Source organism: Protopterus annectens, chromosome 1.part0 (genome assembly GCF_019279795.1).
Source record: "Protopterus annectens isolate FY-2018-M chromosome 1.part0, PAN1.0, whole genome shotgun sequence".
Taxonomy (NCBI): domain Eukaryota; kingdom Metazoa; phylum Chordata; order Ceratodontiformes; family Protopteridae; genus Protopterus; species Protopterus annectens.
This window is the reverse complement of record NC_056725.1, coordinates 1,991,414,710-1,991,429,666: the sequence shown is the minus strand read 5'-3', so window position 1 is coordinate 1,991,429,666 and position 14,957 is coordinate 1,991,414,710.

The following is a 14,957-nucleotide window of genomic DNA, read 5'->3' as shown; positions in this document are numbered from 1 at the left end:
GAAGAATTGTCAACCTACTCTTCTACAGTTCAATTACTAGGTAAAATGATAAGGGAGTGTGAATGGATGTGGCACTGCTAGAACGACTTCTGGAACTGCTTTGACTCAGTCCATCATAGATGACTCAGTAAGTCCTTATGACTCACATGCTGAACTTATTTGTCACTCGTTTACATTTAAGTTTAAAGTTAGAACCACTCCCCTGTATGGCGGTAAATGTATAACCATGGTCCTTGTAGTCTTCTATAGTTGGTAGAGCTGTTTTGTTGACACAGTTTGGTTGACGAAACAGCTGATCGATATCTGTGTGATATCACTTCTTTACCAGGGTTCAGGATTATAACTTTCCCTCATATTATGTGATCTTAGAGTTAGAATATATAATTAGTAGACCATGTGAGGGGCACAGCTAAATACATGGGCCGGTGGCTTTCCTGCTTAAAAACTTTTTTTTCTTTAGTTGCATGCTCCGATGCCATGACTCACACCATTCACAGTTTACAATCAACATTTTATTTTAAAGTGCACCGCACCCATATAAATATAGCTATATCTAACCTCACACACACACACACACACACACACACACACACACACACACACACACACACACACACACACACACACACACACACACACACACACGCACACACACACACACACACACACACACACACACACACACACACACACACACACACACACACACACACACACACACACACACACACACACACACACACACACACACACACAGAAACACACGCACACCAAATCCAGTATTTTATTACCCCTGGTTTAGATTGCTCAACAGCGAGTAAGGGCAAATTCCCTTACCCCACTGCATCATGATCCCTTGGAACATGTTGAAATCAAAAACTCCATTGAAATCAACATTCGTTCATATGAGTATTCACTGTTATTTAAAGCTGGTGCCCAGTTGCCCAGCTTGGATTACCTGGGATAACTTTGTTGAGCCAAAACTGGACATAAAACCAATGAACCTGCCATACACGAACAAAGAATTGCTACACTCAATGTAGGTTCACCGACAGGACAGAGTTTGGAAATAGATTGCATGATGGTAAAGAGGAAGCTGGATATCCAATGTATCTGGAAAACAAAGGTGTAAGGACAGGCTAGAAATGTTGTGGGGACTGTGCTAAAGGAAAATCTTCAGAAGACAGTGAGGGATGTCATCAGAATTAGTGATAAATGCATGGTAATCAGACTCCATCCTAATGATAGGATAGTATTCATAATTTCAGCCTTTGCTCCACAGCAGGGCTTTCATAGTAAGGAAATCCACGCATTCAGACAACAGTTCCTGGATAACCTAGATAGAACAGGACAACATGAATTGGTGTTGTTAATGGATTACTTGAATGCACATATCAGGATGGATAGAACAGGATATAAGGACTGCCTAGGTCCACTTGTGTGAGGCAACAGAAACAAAGAAGGAGAGGCCGTTATAGATTTCTGTCTGCAAAATCTCTTGACAGTAGCTAACACATGGTTCAGAAAGAGGCACAGTCACAGGATCACATACAAGAGTGGCCAACATGAAACTCAGGTAGAATTCCTTCTAGTAAAGAAAGGGTATTGGGGCAGAATCAGTGATTGCAAAGACATCCCCAGTGAAACAACTGGCCCACAGCATAAAGCCACTGCTTACCATGATCAGCTGCAAGCAATGGTCAGAAAAGGCTCTAAGGACAACAGAAACCATGCTAAAGGCCTGGAAGTTGACTGGAGAGAAAGCACAACAGTTCAATTAATTATTCAGGGTCTAACAACTCAAGAAGAAGAATAGGAAATAGGTGGAGTTGAAGAATAAGAATGGAAGTGCCTCATAAAAGTATGTGTGAGGACTATAGAACAGATATATGGTTGAGCCAGGTATGGAAATAAGGTGCATAAGGAAAGCTGGTGGTGGAATGCAGAAATCCAGGAAGTCATTAAAAGAAATAAGGCATGCAGGAAAAAGAGGTAGATAGAAAAGATGGACCTGGCTAGGAAGGAATACTGGTTGGCTAACAGAAAGGCTAAGAAAGGAATTTCAGTAACAAAGAACAAAGCATCAGAGGCACTCTACCATCTTCTGGAAAGTCAATGAATAGATGGCACAAAGAAAGTTTATCAGGTTGCAAGGCAAAGACAGAAATATAAAGAAGATAGTCAGACACCCTTCATAAGGAATGCCAACAACCTGTTCACCAATCCACAGGACATTAAAGGAATTAACAACAGATGGAAGACATTCTTCCAACAGCTCATGAATGAAGAGAATCCTACAGAAACGGTACTGCCACAGACACAGTCTATGATGAGAGAAGAGGAGGAGCCTACCATAGAAGTAAGAACAGCACTAAGGAAAATGAAGTCAGGGGAAAGCAGCAGACTCAGATGAGGTCACAGCAGATATGATAAAGATGCTGGATGCAATATAGGAGAAACTGCCTCTGAGAGTACTCATAGCAGTGTAGAGAAAGAGGCATATCCCAGATGACTGGAGAATAAGCATTCTAGTGCCAGTGCTCAAGAACAAAGGGGACATTCCCAACTGTGGGCAGTACAGAGATATCAAATTCCTGTAACATCATATGAAAGTTCTGGAGAAAGTCATTGATAAACGAATACACAGAGTAGTAGAAAGAGAAAGTAAGATGGGAGATGAGTATTTTAGATTCAGATAAGGATGTAGCACAACTGACCTGATGTTTGCAGTGAAACAGATAGTTGAGAAGAAGATAGAAATGAGGAAGGAGGCCAACTTGGCATTCCAAGACTTGGAGAAAGCATATGACAGGTCCCAAGAAAACTGATTTGGGCAGTTCTATAGTGGTTCGATGCACCAGAAACATTGGTAGAATTAGTGCAAGCTATGTACAGGGATGCAGTAAGTCAGTGTTTAGTGAGGGATTTCCAGTAGGAATGGATGTGAATCAGAGTTCGTCTCTGAGCTCACTGCTGTTCATACTGGTGATGGACTACATTAGCAAACAGGTTGGAGGGGACAGATCAATAAAGTGGCATTACAGGCAAGCTCTGAGAAAGAACTTCAGCAAAGGTTGGGAGAATGGAATACAAAACTGAAGGCACATGGGATGAGATAAGACATTTGTAATGGCAGCAAATTGGGGAAATCAGAAGAAGCTGAGAATTGGGATAGAAGAGAAAATAATGGAACAGGTTAAAAGCTTCAAGTATCTAGGAGGGGTGGTTGAAGAAAAGGGAAGTCTGCCTGAGGAGGTCAAAGCTAGAATCAGAGGGGCTGCAGCCAATTGGCAAAGAATGGCAGGCGTAGTTTATGACAGAAAATGTCAACGAAGCTGAAAAGTAAGGTGTATTACTGTATGGTACAGAAACCTGGACAGTAGAGGCACAGCAGCTGGAGAGGCTAGAGAGAATGGAGAGGAAGTGCCTGAGATAGGTAGTAGTATTCACACTGTGGAACAGAAAAAGAAATGCAGACATAAGAGCTGAAGCCAAAGTAGCTCCAATTGCAGAAAAGGTCAAAGAGAACAAATTACAATGGTTTGGGCACATGTGTAGGAAAGCAGAAGACAATCTGGTGATGAAGATTTGGGACAGACAGGAAGAAGATAAGAAGAAGCGAGGGTGTCCAACAAAGAGGTGGATGGACTATTTGAGAGAAGACCTGCAACACTCAGGCACAAGTGTCAAAGAAGGCAGGAGAGTGGTATTGAATAGAGAGAGAGAGAGAGAGAGAGAGATGGCAAACACTGACACAACATCCTGACTCCATGTATAAAATGGATAAAAGAGGATCGGTGATGATGGCTGGGGTGTGCACTAACTGACCTAGGGATTTTTTATTGATGAAGTGTAGAAATCTGTGGGCGTACATATCTGATAAGTCTCAGGTAATGGAGGGGTATCTGAAATCTCCTAGGAGAATAGTTTTTGGCTTAATATATAAGGACTCTATACTGGTTAGGTAAGAGATATAGTCCAAGGGCAACATAGAGGGCGTTCTGTAGTTTGCTATGATGTGGTAAGGAGTTTTGTTAATAGTAATTTGACGACTGGCAAAATTTCTTTAGTACAGTAAGTGCTTTTTTTTAATTTTATGAGTTAACAGCTCTGAAATTGGCAGATGTATATATATTTTTTGTTTTGGCAGATCTAACTTTTATAGGTAATACAGCATTTTCTGTGAGGACACCTATTGTTTTGTCCAACCAGTGTTCACATTTTCTAAGCTTAAATAAACACTGTTGCTTAATTCCAGTTATAAACCAGAAAAACAACACTCCCAAGAAAAAGTGGTGATAACCAGCTAACACAAATCCAAATAAAGAATGAAAAACACCACACCACAGCTAAAAAATACTGAATAAAATCTTCTTTAATGAACGGTAAGTGCTTTCCCATTAATTCATGCTTTATCAGACCATACAAATGTTAAAAACCATTGCACTTAAATATCAAGCATATCTAAAAAATAGCCAATAAAAAGGAGCAAACAATTAATGACAAATCACATACTTTTCACTTAAAGAGCTTTTGCTCTTTTAACACTGGTTTAATGGAAGTCCTACCATTAATACTGGGTAATCTCTCAGCTTGTAGGCGAATGATCCAATCAAGTTCACGTCCCTCCGTATAGGTTCTTAGATCACCACCACGTACACTACCTCTGACTATCTCAACTCTGAACCCAAATGAATGAGCAGGACTATATTCACACAATGCTTAGCCAAAGCATTATGTGTATCCTGCCTACTGATACTGTACTGATGTTCCCTTATCCGCTCCATAAGGGACCGATTGGTCTTCCCTATATAAAAGCAGCAGCAAAGTCTGCAATTTGCTAAATAAATAAGGTCCCTACTCCTACAATTAGCCTGTACTTTAAATACAAACTCTTTGCCAGTTGCGGGATGGACAAAACTATCACTAATGTCTAAAAATCACAAGAGCGACAACTCATACATCTCGTAGTTCCAGTTTGTTGATTATTATCAAGACTTGAAACTTCCTGACATCTATTTTTATAGCATAGCTGTCACTTAAGGCTTTTCTTGTTTTTAATAATAAAGCTAGGTTTAGCCCCTACCACATTTTTCAAAGCTGCATCCAATTGCAGGATGGACAAATTGTCTCTAATAACATTTAAAATAGTACTCACATCATTCATGTAGTACAAAGAAACAGAAACATCATTGTGATTACGCAGATTGCTAACTCCACTACAGTCAGTATTCACATGGTTAGGTTCATCAGAGTAAAAAGGTCGAGCCCTACCATTCCTATGGCCAATGCTCTCATTAAATGCCATATTAATTTCAGATCTCTTATATCCTCTATGTAAGAACTCATCACTTAACCTAGCTGTATCACTGAAAAACAATTCATCTCTATTATTCAGGTGGGAAACACGCATGCCCTGGCCCTTAACAATATTCCTGAAGATATGGCCAGGGTGCATGCAACTGTGATGTAGCATCGTATTCATTAATTGTTTGCTGCTTTCTATTGGCTATTTTTTAGATATGCTTGATATTTAAGTGCAATGGTTTTTAACATTTGTATGGTCTGATGAAGCACAAATTAGTGTGAAAGCGCTTACCATTCATTAAAGATTTTATTCAGTATTTTTCAGCTGTGGTGTGGTGTTTTTCGTTCTTTATTTTAATTCCAGTTATGTTATAGCACAGTTTTGTGACTTGATCAAGTTTCATAGTAATGCAAAGGCTGATAACAGAATAAAAAAAAATGTAATACCAATGTAGCTGGCCATGTTGAGAAAATGCAAAGTTAGTCTGAGTTTGCATAATGTCACCAAACAGTACACTCTTACAGTTAATATACAAAAATGCTGGTACATAGGGTCCTCCATTCACTTCTTGTCACTTAGTACTTATTTCCAAGAGTTGACCCCTAACACCATTCAACATACAAAATATATTCCTATTTTAGATGACCTCTTCTCAACTGGCTGCAGGTCTTACAGTCAGTTATAATCAAAATTTTAATGTGCCATATCCAGTGTGCTATTTTCTCTTTTTTGTTTAAATATTGAGACTGTGGTATTTTGGATATTAATTTTTTCAAAAATACTTTAGTATATTTAAGTATCAGGAAGAATGGGGGATAAGACAACTACATTAAGTGAGACATGGAATCCTTTACCAAAACTAATTAACAGTGAAACAGTGAGCTTCTATCACCTCCTTTTAACCAACAGTTTTATCGTTAGTGATTTGGCTCCTTAATTGGAATCACTAATGTTTTGAACTTTAGCTATAGAGACTGAGCCTTTCCACATTTTGTGATGTTAGTTATGATGTTTGTTGTGTAGAGTCTCCATTTATACCTTCTGCAAAATTAAATTATATGTTTACTCTACAGAACAATAACGTCTACCTATAGTATACTGAAATGTGCAGCCTATAATAAAGGGGCATCCATGTTCTATATAAGAAGATGTGCTCATCATGCCGGAGTATGAGTTCTCTCTTCCAGCATCTAGAAGTTTCCTATGGGTAACTTGCTGTACCAAATCCCAGTGCCCAGATCATGAAGCTAAGAGAAAGAGCCAAAGCATGGGTTCAAAAAGCCAATCTCCCTTTTGCCTCAATTGTCCAACTCAAAACAAATACCCCTATATAGATACCTTGTGCAAATCACGTTTCAAAATATTTGATTAGTTAAAAAATACAGCAAAGGAACCAGAAAAATTCTACAAGCAAAATCAGCATATGCATGCACTCAAGTAATTAGGTGGAATGAGCTCCTTACATATTAGTTCAGGTATAAGCAAAACAAACAGAAACCTTAATCCTCAGTTCAGGTATGAGCAAAATAAACAAGCAGCATGTGGGTGGCACATATCAGGCCGTCTGAAGCCAGGGGTTTAGATGGCATCAAGAAGACTCTCTCCAGCCAATAAAATTTGGCAGACGCACTTCAGTTCATGAAGACCTTAATGATAGCATCCAAACATTACTTAGTGTTTGTGAAATAACAGTGTTGAACACAGGGTTTTTATTGCCAAATGTATGGGAGTGTCAGTGGCAGGTAACTAATCAAGGTGCTTGGGTGTGTAAATGGCTGGAGCCTTTATTCCAATCAAATGTGAGATTAAGATGGTACCTACCCCGTGGTTTTGATTCATTGTGTAACAGTTAAGTCAATCAAATCAACAGGCAATAATTCATTGTTTAACTATTATGTAAACCTGCACCTGTTTACCTGACCTACTTTCTGATCAAGTCTGAAGGAGTTAACTTGCCGCACAGACTTGTGGCTGCTTTGTTGCCATAGTTGCTTCCATTATTGTCCTTGCTGGCATAATTAACCAAATACCTGCGATTTTAATGCCAAACATTTATTGGAAGCTATGATTTATAACTATCTGCTTACCTTCAAATAAATCTATCTTTTTTTTACTAATTGCAAAGCTGTCTGTTATGATAATATCTCATAAGAATTGGATAATATGGAAACCAAAGCTTCCAAGGTAAAATCCTCTGCAATAAACACCACAGGAAAATACATATCATTCAAACAATATAAACCAACTAATAAAGAAGATAAAAAAATACCATCAACCAGGACTAAAGCAGAACAGTCATTTGAGATGGATCAGCTTAAAAATACCTTACAACCCATTTATCATGCAATTAAAAATCTATCAGAACAACTATCAACAATTACTTTATCTCTTACTGATATATCTAAATGCCTAGATTGTTTGTACAGTCATACTGTGACTTGCAAAGATAAAATACCGGAGATCAATATACACTCTTAACTCAAGCAATCAGGAAATCATCAAAATACAGGAGAAACTACTCAATTTAGAATCACACAGTAGAAGAAATAATCTGCTAATAAAAAGAGTCCCTGAAAAAATTGAGAAGCAAGATTTAATGACGACTGTACAAAACATTTTCAACTTAATCCTGGGCCTGAAATAGCATGATGGGTCCATTACCATAGAAAGAGATAATAGCCCTGTTTTTGAAGATTGCAAAACAAACTCCGAGACAATTTTGTATAAAACCATTAAACTATCAAGACCATAAGGATATCATCTCGGCTTCCATGGTAAGCCCAACGTATTATGGAATGGACAGAAGGTAATGTTTGCTTTTGATTTACAATAGCAAATACAACTTTCCAGACAGACACTCTTTCCTTACTATTGCTATCCAATCAAGACTAATCAATGGTTCCAAATGTTTTACCTTGATAAACTAAGCTTTTTGGTAACTGGCAAGAAGTACTCAGCTACTGACCTAGACAAAGCTCAAACTCTTTTTAAAATTTTTTTTTATATTCGGCTCCCATCTTAGTTAGTTATGGGCTAATTCGAACTTCAAACGTCAGTCTGTCAGCATATAAATAAGCTGCTGTGGTTAAGACATATTTCAAATTGCTTTCTTTTCTTTTGGTCTATTGAATGTTGTGTTTGTGGTGGTCTAGATCCTGACATGGATTTGCTGCCTCCTGAGATAGTACTTCTTAAACATTAAATCAATCTTCAGCATATGACTGGACATTTCAGGCCAATTAATGTTCAGTGCAAACTAAATAAAGATCCCTATCACTTTGTTTTTCCTCATAACTTGGAAATGGTATGCTTTTAAGATGGAAGTGGAAAGTGGTAGACAGGTGAGCCCTGATCTTTTGTCTGTGGTTTTGTGCCTTGTTTATCAGATTCAGGTTACACCACTCCAGTTGATCAGTTGTCTGAAATTAGCTCTGGTAAACATCAATTGCTTTTTTGCAGTCACAAGTATACCCAGATTTGCCTGGATAGATGTGGTAGCAGATTCTATTCAGAGGTCTGTTTGGACACATTCTCGTTATAAAAACTATTTAGAGGTCTGTTTGGTCACATCTTCCTTATATTTGTACTTAAAATACTGTGCAACATGCTACATTTTGAACAATAGCTATTTCTCAAGCACAGTTCAATGTTTGTCTCGTCTCCATTTAGGTTTTTAGGGGTTAGGCTCTGTGGGATGGGTGAAACAGTGCCCTATCATTTTTGTCAGTATAACTTACCATTTAAGGCAAGCAGGATTGATATCTTAAGCAGTCATAATAACTTACAGCTAACTAAATCTATTAAGCTAAACTTATTAATGGATATTATAGGAGGCCTAATTTCATTTAACTTTAGCTCTAATTGGATATATTTAAACATTCTTAAATTTCTAAATACTAAGTATCTTTTTTATGTGCTATCCACTAAAAATTTATACTAATCTATTTTAAATCAAAATCTATTATTTGAATGACACAGCCCTGGATTATAGATTCTCTGAATGTGAATGGTCTATAAGTTGTAAAAAAGGAGACTTCAAGTCCATATTTTCTATAAGTCTGAAGTTCATCTTATCTTCCTTAAAAAATTTGAAACCAAAACAATGGGACTTCTCACTAAAAGAAGAAAAGGAAGATTAAAAAGATATATTGCATCAGGAATTCCTAGGAACAAGGTAGGGGTGCTATTTTTATAAAATCAGCTTTTGGGGAGGGGAAACACTTTCAATTTGGGCCCTGAAGGCAGATGGAGCTATTTTACAACAAAACATCACAATTTTAAAAATCAGTATTTTTTTCCTAAACCTGTACATGGCATGGGAGGACTAGGTTGAGTTTATTGTCAAAATCTACAATCTACTTAATGAATTTACACAAACTCTTTATTTTATCATTGCAGGCAACTGAAATGAAGTACTCGAGCTTGTCAAAGATTGCTCTAGCAACCTAAACCATAACATCATACTAAACCTTGCACTAGATTTGGATCTATCAGACCCTTTTACAATTTTAATAATAAAAAAATATATAGAAGCTATACATTATTTCCAGCTAGACATAAATAATGGTCTAGAATTCATTTCTTTTTGATTTCTGACAAACTAATGCTGTAATATATTGTTTTACTGAACATAGATTTTTTTTACCACTCTAAAATTTCTCTAACTCTTCATAATAATCCAACCCTGAAGAACACACACTTCTCTTATTCATGGACTCTAAACTCATCACTCTTGTATAAAGAAGATATCAGAGAGGAAATTTATCCCATCCTTAAAAGCTTCCTTAAAAGTATTAATAAAGAAAAAAATCTTATTTGACAATGACAATGGGCAGCATTAAAAACTCAGTTAAGGAGTATCTTAATTGCCAATGCTGCTCACTATAAAACATTTTTAAAAGAAAAAGAAAAAGATCCTAAAAGATCCTAAAGTTGAACTTTCTAAACTTCAATCCCAACAAACTATAGTCAAGAATAGTATAGTCAACAATAGTGAGCTAGCAATAGAAATAAAAAAGGTTCAAAACAACCTAATTGCCCTATATAAGCAATTTTTGAATTACAGATGTAAGACTTTAGTCCTTTACATGAAATCTGCACTATTGCTATCCAGATTATTTGCCAAAATTATAAAAATTCACTCCCTTAAGAGTATAGAATTATTTCATAATGGATTTATTATTAATCCTCTGGATGATATTCTAAAAAATACTAAACTTTTCTCTCAAGTATATAATTTTTCCAATGATACACAATCCAACACAGATTTAATCTATTATTTAATCTATAATCTATTATCTAAATCACACATCTTTTCCTAATATAATCCCTGAACATTAAGATTTTCTTGTCACACCTTTTACAGTGTCTGAAATCTTTTCTACTATTAAACAACTTAAAAATAAAAAGGCACCAAGCCCTGATGGGGGTTCATGTTTTTTTTTTATACTTTTTTTTCTAACACGCTTTGTAAAATCTTACTAATACTATTTAATCATAATAGTATAAGCAATATTCCTGAATTTAACCTTAATAAATCAAAAACTATTCTTATCCCCAAACAAGATATGGAGCCTATAGATCCCTCAAACTATTGACCTACTGCCTTAATTAATGTTGACCTTAAATATATGTTGCCATACTGGCTAATTGACTAAAAGCTATACTTCCATCATTAGTTTCTCTTTTCAGTCTGATATTCTAAAGAATAGACAAGTGAATGACTATATCATAATTCTAGTAACCTTACAAAAGCTTAACTATAATAGCAAATATGCCTCTTATGTCTTGGTAATAGATGTATCCAAAGCAATTCATAGAACTGATCCCAACTTTCTTTTCTCAGTCATGGCTAAACTTGGCATTCCTTCTGAATTTATAAATTATATTCAAGCACTTTACAAGAACTATTCCACTAGACTCTATATCAATAATGTCTACTCCCAACCTACTTATATTAGAAGTGGGGTTAGACAGGGTTGCCCTCTCTTACTGTACCTTTTTAACTTATAAATTGAACCTTTGTTTATTATACATACTCAATATACTTATTATAACTTCTCTTAAGATTTTAAATCAAATTTCATCTTAACAGCCTTTCAGATAATCTCAATATTTACTTCCACTGTCCTTCTACAGATAGCCAAAACATCTAATCATTTAATTATATCAGCCTATTTTTCTGAGTATTTTAATGTTAAATTAAACCTCCAAAAATAATTTTATTCCCCTTAACAAATCCCATAGCCATATAAATTTACTAATAAATTAAATTTGGCTATTATTCCATAAAATATATAAACATTAATTTTCATTGTGATCCATCTCTAACCTACAACTCAAATATTCTAAATATGTGGTCCCATATAAACCAAGACATTAACAGAAGGACTACTTTAAGCTTCTGTTTTTTATCTAGAGTAGCTACTACCGAAGTCAGAAGTTTTTGTCCACGATTGTATTTTTTATGTACTCTACTTGCCATAAAATTCCCCATTTTTATGCTATTATAGACACTTTGGCTCCTTTTGTTTGGGCACCCAAATCAGTCCATATAAAACTACAAGGGGGATTAAACCAACCTGACTTTCAATTATACTACCTAATTATAAACTCTAGCAGAATATTGAAAATTATGATCTTCAAATATATGAAGAATAGTTGGGATTTAGCTTGGATCAGAATCTGGTCCAACAAAATAAAAGTATACCTGTAATCAGCATGATCTTCCCTTCCTCTGGGTTTAGATGTTGAGAAGTTGGGAGTGCATGATTTTTTTTTTACTAAATCTTATTATAAACTTTAACAAATTAATTAAAATACTAAACCTAGTGGATGTTTTGTTATTATTCCAACATTACACTTAAATCCTATCTTTATACTGAATAACAGAATGCTAGATCTGATCGATTACTTGCTTATAATAAATAAAATGTTTCTGGATTTTTACTCAAGCTCACCTTTTCCAACAGAACAGATTAAGACACAATTAAATCTCCCTAGATGCTACACATCTTTAATTAATCAAATTGTTTATATAGTTCAATATAAATTTAAATTTAGCGTTCATTATAAAGGGGTATATAGCCTTTCAAAGAATCCTTGGTAAGTACTAACAAATAATAAAACCACATCCAGTTCTTAAAAGTTGAGTATTAACTAAAAAATCAAGGAATTTTATCTTATCTATGTATATTGAACCCAAGTGGAATTAATTAATAGTGAAATTAATAAACCAAGTTTAATTCAGATCAACTTAAAACATATTCCTTTAAAGAAACTTTACTTGGTTCATGATAATGAATAATTCTTATTCTACTCCTTCTAAAAAGGCAAGGTTCTGCTCGGACATTTCCCCTAAATGTCATGCTTATAATGATAGTGAAGCTGATCTGTTGCACATATCTTGGGGAAGAAAGTATTCACATCAATCATCATCTATTCTCCAACAAAAAAGTCAATAATGCCACTATTAAGGATTTAACATTAACATGGCAATTTGCACTGCTCCATATTCCACCAAAAAGTTAGACCCTATTGTTTTGAAAACCTTGATGACTGTTTTTATGCTTATGACATTTTATATAACAAAAGATTGTCTGGAGATTAAGACTAAATTGGCTAAGCTTTAGATTCCTTGCTCTTGGTTACTGTAAATGTATTGAAGTCCTGCCTAAGGTGAACTACCAAAGAGATTCTTGGCTTTAAAGTTGCATGAAGGCATTAGATTTCATTTTGTAATTCATTATTTTATTATATCTCCATTCTTCTTGTTGAACTTTTTAATATTGCATCTTCTTACAATTGAAGTACTTAATTATTATTGTAAACATTGTATACAGTTAATCCTGTTTTGGTGCATCTCTCTTATGGACCCTGTTTGATTTAGTAGTTTTAAACTTTATAGCAGTAGATCCAATTTACTGCTTTTTTTTATAAAAATGTTAATAAGGTATTTTCTAATAAAAAAAACTATATATGCATGCACAGACCCAGAAAAATAAGGACAGATAGCTAAACAAATGTGAAAAATGGAAAGACTGAGAACAAAAGCGATCTATCATCACTACTGCTATTCCCATTTATATAGAGGGAAAAGGCACTATGTCCTGTAAGAGAGAGAAAGAGAAGGACTCTAGGAGGCAGCTTGGACCACAGGATCCTGCTATACTGCATACTTTTGTGACATTAATCTGGATGTTATACTATACCTCCTATGGTTTGTGAAATAACAATATCATTGAGCATGACTTAGTAGAATGCAACTTTGTATTTTATTGTGATGCATTGTTTTTCTTTGAGCAAATAGGCATACATTCATTCCTTGCCCCATGCTAATACCAGCAATACAGGAAGTTCTTGATTCAGATACTCCAGTACTTTAGCTGGTAGTAATGAATACTAGAGTTTAAGAATCTTATTCCTTATTTTCTCTACAAAGAATATCTCTAGCCACCTTACAATGGGTGACAACTAAGAAATTATCTTGGTGCCCACTGACATGTAGGCCCCACTATAGTATATCTTTTCTTTTTTTTATCTTTTAATTAAAATACGGGTTAAAAGTAAAGCAAAAAATTACACTTTCTCACCTTTGGCATAGTTTATGGCATAGTTTATAGATAAGTATTTCTAAGTACATTATCGGTACAAACAAAAATAATTACCTTAGCCTCTGTTTAAAAGTAAATAAAAATCTGACTGGAAAATATGTTATATGTTATACTGTATTAAAATTGTGTCTCTTTTTCTTCCTACATGATGAAAATTCATGTATGAGCAGTTCAGAAGCAGCTACTCTATGATTTAAACAGTAAAATGCATTACTGAGACCATCCAATCTCATTGCAAAGACAGTGATCACTGTTTATTTGACTATAAATCAACAATAAAGATAAGGGCTCCAGTCTTGACTCTGATCACATTCACACATCAGACTTGTTGGCTAAAATCTCTGTGATAGAAGTGGGGAAGCAGATGGTAAAAAAACAAAGGACATTATTTGACTCCGTTAAAGTAGCATTGATGCAGCTTACTGAGACACGGAGTAATTGTGCTGCATGAGGCCAGAGAGTTAAATGTATCACCAGAACCATTAATTCTTTTACTTGAACCACACTCAGTCACCTGAAGGGAAACCAGACAGAATGGGTGTCTTATATCTTAAACAGTGACAGGGGAGACTTTGTTTAGAAGCTAATGGGCATTATGGAACTACTGTTAAATGTTGATTTGGTTTTCAAGAAAGGGATGTGCTTGTGAATGAAAGCAGCACATTAACATACATTATTTTGGACATTAATTCTCCCATGCTTTATTGATTCAGATGTCCAAGGGGCCAGTGACAGGGCTCGGAAACAGCTAGGCAGGTTGTATATGAAAGCAAAAGACACTGAATTGGTCACTGTTTAAAGACTGTTGACATGACTTTTGAGGCAGAAGCTGAGTTTGTGGATGGAAACATCACACAAGAGTACAGCCTTATCACCATTATTTCATTCACTTCTATAATCATCACACATAAGACAAGTGCATATAAAGTGACTGATGGAAAACGTAGAATGCATGAGAAGCTAAAGGGCACACATGATCCTTTTTAAATCAGCATTAAAATAGGTACTCAAGAAGGGACATTGTATGCGATTGACAG